This window comes from Accipiter gentilis, chromosome 6 (genome assembly GCF_929443795.1).
Source record: "Accipiter gentilis chromosome 6, bAccGen1.1, whole genome shotgun sequence".
Taxonomy (NCBI): Eukaryota; Metazoa; Chordata; class Aves; order Accipitriformes; family Accipitridae; genus Astur; species Astur gentilis.
Window position 1 is genome coordinate 10209787 of NC_064885.1, and position 7461 is coordinate 10217247.

Here is a 7461-nt window from a genome sequence, read left to right on the forward strand (position 1 = left end):
ATTAAGCTTTTAGGGCCTGTGTTCTTCCGGCAGAAATCCCTTGAATCCAGCTCTGGAGACAAGCTTCTGAAACTAGGGTTTCCAAACTCTATTCTGTTAGTTCCCACTGGATGGCTGTATTTCTCCCCTGGACATGTCTGTTCTTCCTCTGCCTGTGGCCATACTCCTGAAAGGCTGTCTTAATTTTGTTATATCCCAAAAGGAAAAACTTGAAATTAGAGGCTTTCATATCAATAGTTAGTTGAAATAATTCAGAGGAAAGGCAACAAAGATAAAATGTAAAATCTCTACTTCATTTTTTAAAAGCCTTTAAAAACTGAGGAGTTGTTTTCCTTCATTGCCTCACACAGAAGTTGAAATGACTGTAGGCGTTGCATTTTAGGAAGCTGAAGAGGGTTTTTAATCTGCTTCCACTGCCAGTTCAAGGTCTTGGTCTTCAGAGCTCTGAATGTACCTGTGCCCAGCTACAAAAAGTGCCTGCACCTGCATCTACAAATCACAGAGATATCTGTGTTCCTCTGGGACAATGCAGACCACAGACTCCAGGAGGAGGCAGCCAGGGACAAAACACGCACCATCAAGGTTGCTGTGAACTTCCAGAGGAAATCAGACAAATGTAGCCTGAATCACTTCTAGGAAATGCTACAAAACTTTCCTCTTTTAAAAGATTTTCCGTCATAATAAGGACAACATTCACAACATCAACTCTTCCCCTTCCCACTTAGAGAAAAAATATGCTGCCCCCAAGCAGAGCTTTCTCAACCCAGAGAGGCCAGACACTCCAGGAAGGCCACCAGGGATTATGCTATTACCAGTCTAATTACCACAGAAAACGCTTACATGAAACAATGAGAGATGGTAGAACAGACCCAAAGGTAAAATCAGTGGGGACCTTTTGAAGCAAGCAAATCATCAGAGACTTTGTTCTGCCTGCAGGGAAGGAGAAAAGAAGCCCTGAGTTAGTCATCTGGATTTACTAAAAAAAGAAGAATCAAGCAAACAAGCAAAAAAAAATCCCCCCAAACCCACAAAACACAAAATACTTCTTCATTTTGTAAGTTTACATCTGGTGCTCTCCAAAATTGCAATTTCTTTCCTGGGTCTGCAGAGCTGCTATGGTTTTCCAAGTCTTTCAAAGAAGGCCTGAAGGCCTCTTTGAGCTGGAAACACAGACCTCATGGCTACATGAACCTTCACATAATTGACTATAGGAAGCATTAGGAAAATATAAAGCCCTACCAACACCCAACCTAATTTTCTACACATGAAAAATATGCCTACCTCAGCCCAGGCAAATTTTTCAAGAGCAGGCAACCTGGCAATTAGCCAAAATACTATTAAATGCCCCCCTCCTCCAGCTGTCATTAGTATTCAGATCTCTCCCTCCCTTGTTGCCAGGTATACCTGGGAGATTCCATGCAGGGAGCAGCCTAGAATATGTTGGTATTATATATAACATGCTATAATATCTTTTGATTATTGCAATTCCAAGTTCTCCATATTTTTGCAGCTCAAAAGGACTCACTTGGCGCAGCCACAGAGCAGGGACCTGTTGTGCAAGATGATGTAACCACACTTTTTTATTAAAACCAAAACCCATTCCCTGCCCACACAGCTTCCAATGTCAGTTACCGCAGCACATGCTGGGAAGACAGAACAAAGAAACGGGGAGAATGGACAAGAAAACAGGAAGATGAGATAGCAGCAAAACAAATCTCAGTATGAGGACTAGGCACCATGAGTCATCCCCTGCCTGGATGGAGAGCCGAGCACTTAGAAACCATCATAAGTAGATGAGATTTTTAAGTGCTCTAGGTCAGATACCCCTCATAACCCTAAGCAAAACTTGGGTTTTGAAGCCTTGAGTCTAGAGGTGGTGGGGGTTTCCTGGTAGAAGAATGAAGACTGTACTTGGACTGATGGGAACTTTTCAGATATCTCAGCTCCTGCTCATGAACACAAGGACCTTCTTACTGGTGAGCAGGGCAAAAGCCATCTCCTGTTTACCCTGGGGCACTGTTTGTCTGGAAGTGAGGTCCTCAGAAGGAATGCAGCATTTTTTGAAAAACTTGAGTTCAAGAAGATGGTATGTATTTTTGCCTTGAACATCTATTTCGGCCGCAACCAAGGTACAGCCAGGTACAGATCATTGGCAGTCCTTTGGGAGACTCTAGCTCTTGCGAATCTTCAGTTTTGTCTGAATGCGAGATATCTCATAAAGCACACTGCTGCAGACTAACACCCAAGTCTCTGCATGCAGATTGCTTCCAAACCAAACACTCAACAACAATCAGTGTTTTAGGAAATAGAAATTTTAAAAGATGTAGAAACAGTTTAGGTGAAAGGAATGTAATTATCCATTGTGACGAACAGTTCATGAAGATCAGCACTGTACACAGAGGAAAAATAAAGGAGAATTTCTAATCACGTGAGTCATCATGTTTTATGCAGTTACTCCAAACTACAGCAGGATATTTCAGTATTATTTTATTTAGATGGTGAAAGGAAGTTCTTAAATCATTTGTGGTCTCTTCTGATACCGTAAAAAAGCCCCAAATTACCCTATTTAGTTCTCAAAGATGAAGCTGTGGTAGCCTTTTAAGATGGATTTGAACATGCAGTATCTAAATTTTTGGCAATAAAACCTCATTTAAAAAAAAAATTAGTTTAAATTATCTCACGTGATTTGTATGACATTGCAGTATTGCAAATCTAACATTGCTCTGCTTTTGGCAGAATTATGCTCTTTCAGAACCATCTGAAGTTCAACAGCATCTTGACCTTTGACTACAGCTTGTAGCAGCTTCCAAGATCTAAAATAGCAGATAATACAAGTCCTAATATGAATGATGTAATGGCAATACCCTGGATAAATATGCCCAAGGCAAGATGAATCCAGTGTCACTGTTGTTTGTACTAGCATTTTCTTTTCTGCAGTAGACAGAGCATATGAAGTTCTTAGCACGTCTATAGCTCTGGTGTGAAACCAGGGTCAGTGTGCATTTCTGGGGTCCCTTTCAGACTCAGTACATAAGGGATACAGCAATCTGTTCCAGCTTCTAAGCTCAGAGAGTACTTTTTGAATGCAGACTGTGTTGAAAGTTTTGAGGACTGGAGGTATCTTTAGGTCAGTCCCTGGTTTTGACCAAAAGGGAAGCCATCACATTTCTTAACAGTGTTAACCAGTTTACTCTGAGATGAAAGTTACTAAGTAACTATAATTATCCTGGAACTCTTTGCTTAAGTTAAACAGGCCTTTTTGACTCAGAGAGGGTAATGCTTCTTTAGACAAACACATAAACAAAGGCACAGAAAGGCAGGCAATGAACCAAGGTCACACCATTAGTTATTATCATTCTGGAAGTACAGTTCATAGGCCACTGCTTGATCATGAGACCTCTACGAGGTTGTATGAGGCAGACAGACAGGATGGGTTTACAAGCTGCTATCTTACACTTCAGTGACAATTAGTGTCTCCTAAAAAAATAAATAATCAGTTCTTTAAGAACAATCATGTGTAAAATAAAAAAAAAAAAAAGGAAAAAAAAGCTTCCCAAGTGATAGCTTCTGGGCTTGCTCGTGAAAAATTAGCCATTTGTTTAATTGAAGAGAGCGATTTATCAGGCTAATTTCCTTCTAGCAACCAGAGACCTTTCAAAACTTGATTGCAGTTAATGTGCCAGTGTTTCAAAGCATTTTATTCAACTATCAAATAAGCTAATGAAGACCTTTAATTTACTGTTGAAGTGCAAAGTGGGCTGAGCAGGTCAGACATTTCATACTCCCAGGGCAGCAGAGGTGCAGATGAGACTCTGCTGTTGCCTCAGCTCCTCAGATGGGCCCAGAAGTCCTGCAAGAGAACTGTGGGAGACCAAACCAGTAAAAGGAGGTGCAGAGGCAGCTCCCACTCTGTGTACAAGCCACATTACCCCTAACCTGAATGACAGCAAAGAACTCCAATTAAACATTCACAAGCCAGCTTGCAAATAGAGATTGTACAATTAAATACCTTGGTCAGGAAGGACAAAACCTCACATCTCGGTTCCCCCACCTATGTATGTTCTATGCTTTGGTGACACCTAACAGCTACTGTTCTAGAAGAACAGAAACCAATGGGACTGCCAGTAATGGGCTGGGGAAAGGGAGCTCTGGCACTTGTAATCAGTGTTACATAGCTTCTGGATAGAAGGGATGAAATTGCACGTACCTGTCATGTGTACCTGGACACAGCAATTACCAACTGCAGTACTAACCAACTGCAAGTAACTTGCCAAAACTCTACACCACAAAGAGGCAGGCTAGTACTGTCCCCGTCTAAGGCAAGCAAAATTTGCTCAACTTTGGCCTGTGAGGAGCCAGGCATAAATATTTGGTCTTGGTATTTTGCTCCAATTTCCTGTTCTCATAGCTAGTGGCTGGCAAAGCTTGGCCACATCCTTGGAGATTCAATGGCTGTAGCCACTCCTATGAATTCCTCATTCTCAGGAACACTTGGATGCATTAAGTTGCACCTGTGACTTTACTGGAAACTTTTAAAGTCTGGGAGGTAAAATGATTATTAACAAAAAAAGAAGGAAAAGTAGTGCACATGTTGCTGAACCAAAACATCACATGAGAGAGAAGCTCAAAGTTTCCTACCCAAGATGCTGATCACACTGGTTTACTGATCAGGTGAGCTACTTAAACCTGTTTGCTACAATAAGCATTATTGAAACAGACCCAGTTCAGCCCATTAGCTCTACACAAAACCAGGTGAAATGGCTGACGTCATGTCCACTTCATGAAGGCTGAAAAACATTGTTGACGCAAAACTGAGACAGCATGGCTCAGGATGTGGGAAGGATGTCTTCACAGCTACTAGGAGGTGTTAAAGATAACCTCATCTTCTCTTTTACTTCTGATACTGAAATAGGCAATTGAAGAAAATACCATACCCCCCACCCCCCTGTCTCCTAAAGATCAACACATCTGCAAACACATTCTGCAAACCTAAGGGAAGAAAGCCAGATTGTAGCCTGCCTTATCTCTTCTGACTTGCTAAATGTATTTCAGGCCTCAAGTATCACATGACTGTACATAACGTGGGGATACAATAACTGATGTGGCTTTCATAACGCATCAGCAGGGATCAGCAATGTTGAACAAACACCCTTATTTGCAAAAGCACCTTCCCAGCCCATGAAGCAGGTGACCTTGTCTCCCAAGGGTTACAGTGCAAAGTTAATGATCTGCAAATTAAGGATTAAAATTTGTGTGAAATCTATCCACAGCTCCCCCTTAACCTCACCGTTTTGCACCGAATTGAACAAATGCTGTCATTGCTCTATAGAAACCTAGTTCAATTAAAGAGGCCGGTTCCTGGCAGTGCAAGAGGCAGTGGACAGTGCATTTTCTGCAAGAAAGCACCTGTTGGTGGGGACAATAAATTACATCCCATATATCTCAACGGTGAGAAGGCCTTATTTGCCCACGTACTTATAGAGTATGCACCCTATGTGCACAGAAGGCAGTACACTTCTGACCATACTATGCTTCTCTTGTAACTGGTGTAGCTAAGTTGGGCTCACATGGTTTTGCCATTTCTACTTGAGGACCCCTTGAATCTCTTGGTCAGTATAACCTCTGGATAAGTTCTGGATTTTTTTTGACTTTGTGGGCCTGTGAACACCATGCTTTTTCCTCGCTAGGGAGTTTTGGTTGTGGCAATGCATTTACTGCTGTTGAAGCTGGCTTTAGAAGTTGCAACCTGCCCTAAGGGACTAATTCCTATACATTTGCTGTGCTAGTCAAAGGTTTTGTCTGGCTACAAGACCGACAGGGAGCTCCTGTGTCAGAGATTCAAAGAAGAGGAAACAGTGAATATTTTAAATCCACTCTAATGCCTGCCCTCTTAAAGAGAAGCTGAGGCAAGCTGGCAGGAATCTCAGTTAGGTAAGGCAGCTTTGCTGAGACAAAGCAGGGCCTGTTGGTCATTTGTTTGTAAGAGGTGGAGGGCCTGAGCCGGCATGTCCAGGTCTCTCTTGGCAGGAGTTCCAACAGGGAAGCAGCCTGATCTCTCTAACAGCCTCTGTTTCCTCCAGGACATTATCAGCATCCATTCCCTCCTGTTCATTTTCTTCAGAAGGGTCTTTTTTTACATGATTACTTTGATACAAATGAACCCTCCTGGAGTGATTTAGAAGATAAAGCCCAGTTGTTCCCATAGTCTCTAACATGGGACCTTCCTTCAAATATTCAACCCTTTTGATTCTGGACAGCACATTCCAGCAAATACTTGAAAATACTCTCCTCATCTTGCCTCTCACACCAGGGTAAGAGTTTTAATCCATTGTTACCCCTTGAAAACAGGATACAGCAGCATGCACAACTACTCTCATGCACTCCATGGAGTTTAATACTAGAGATAGACAAAAACCAAAATGAAGGATGCACTAAAGAGACATAAAAATAACTGCACAATTAGGAAATGTACATACATTTGCCTACACAAGGCCTGCTTCTAGAACGCTCGGGAGTCACACATAATTGCTTCAGTCTCCATTTTCCAAGTGCAAAAATCATGGAAATGTCGTATCTATCAATGAGGTACCTCTGCAGAGAACTAGAAGTATGTTTTCATGTCTTCAGATTGTGTGTTCCACCATGGTGACCAGGGAATACTTTTTACTTGGTTTATACACCATATTTGTAGATTCATAGATGTTGCAAGCGAGGAGTTGCTGAAACAAATTCAGCAATGAACGTAATGAGCTGCAGAACTGGACCATCTTGCCTCGAATCCTGTTTCTAGAGTAGCAAATGCTGATGGCAGAATGCAAGAGTAAGACATTTTTGTAGCCTCTTCTACTGCACCCTGTCTACTGTCTAACAGGTACAAAACCTCACATTCTTCTAAACCACTCTGTAAACCTTGAGCCTTTATTTTAAAAGCAAAATTTTAGTAGTAATGATCCAAGTGCCCTGAGGAACTGAAGCTGAATTGAGGAACAAAGAGTCTTTAAGACAGCAGGGGAAAAAACACTGAGATATTTTAAAATGGAACATTACAAACACTGAAAACAAGCAGACTAAAGAAATGGGACAGCAAGACACACAGGGGAGCAAGTGGAAGGAGGCAGAGTCAACTGCATTTAACTGCATAGAAAGTTTGCTTTATATAAAACATTTCCACTTCTAGGCTTAAATCATGGCTTTCCTCTGCCACTGGCCCCAATAAAAAACAACAGCAACAACATGAATAACGTTGCAGCTTTGGGGATCAAGGGAGAAATTCAGGCATGAGATTCTATAATATGGTCACACATATCCCCCTCCTAACTGCTTTCTCTCTTCCTGCTATAACCACCTATGTCTTTGTCTGGAGAGCTGACAGGTTTAAATAGAGCATATAAAACTGGCTGTTTTCAAGACCCCATTTCTGCCTGTATCAGACAGCATGTAACAGACTTCTTTACACTCAGA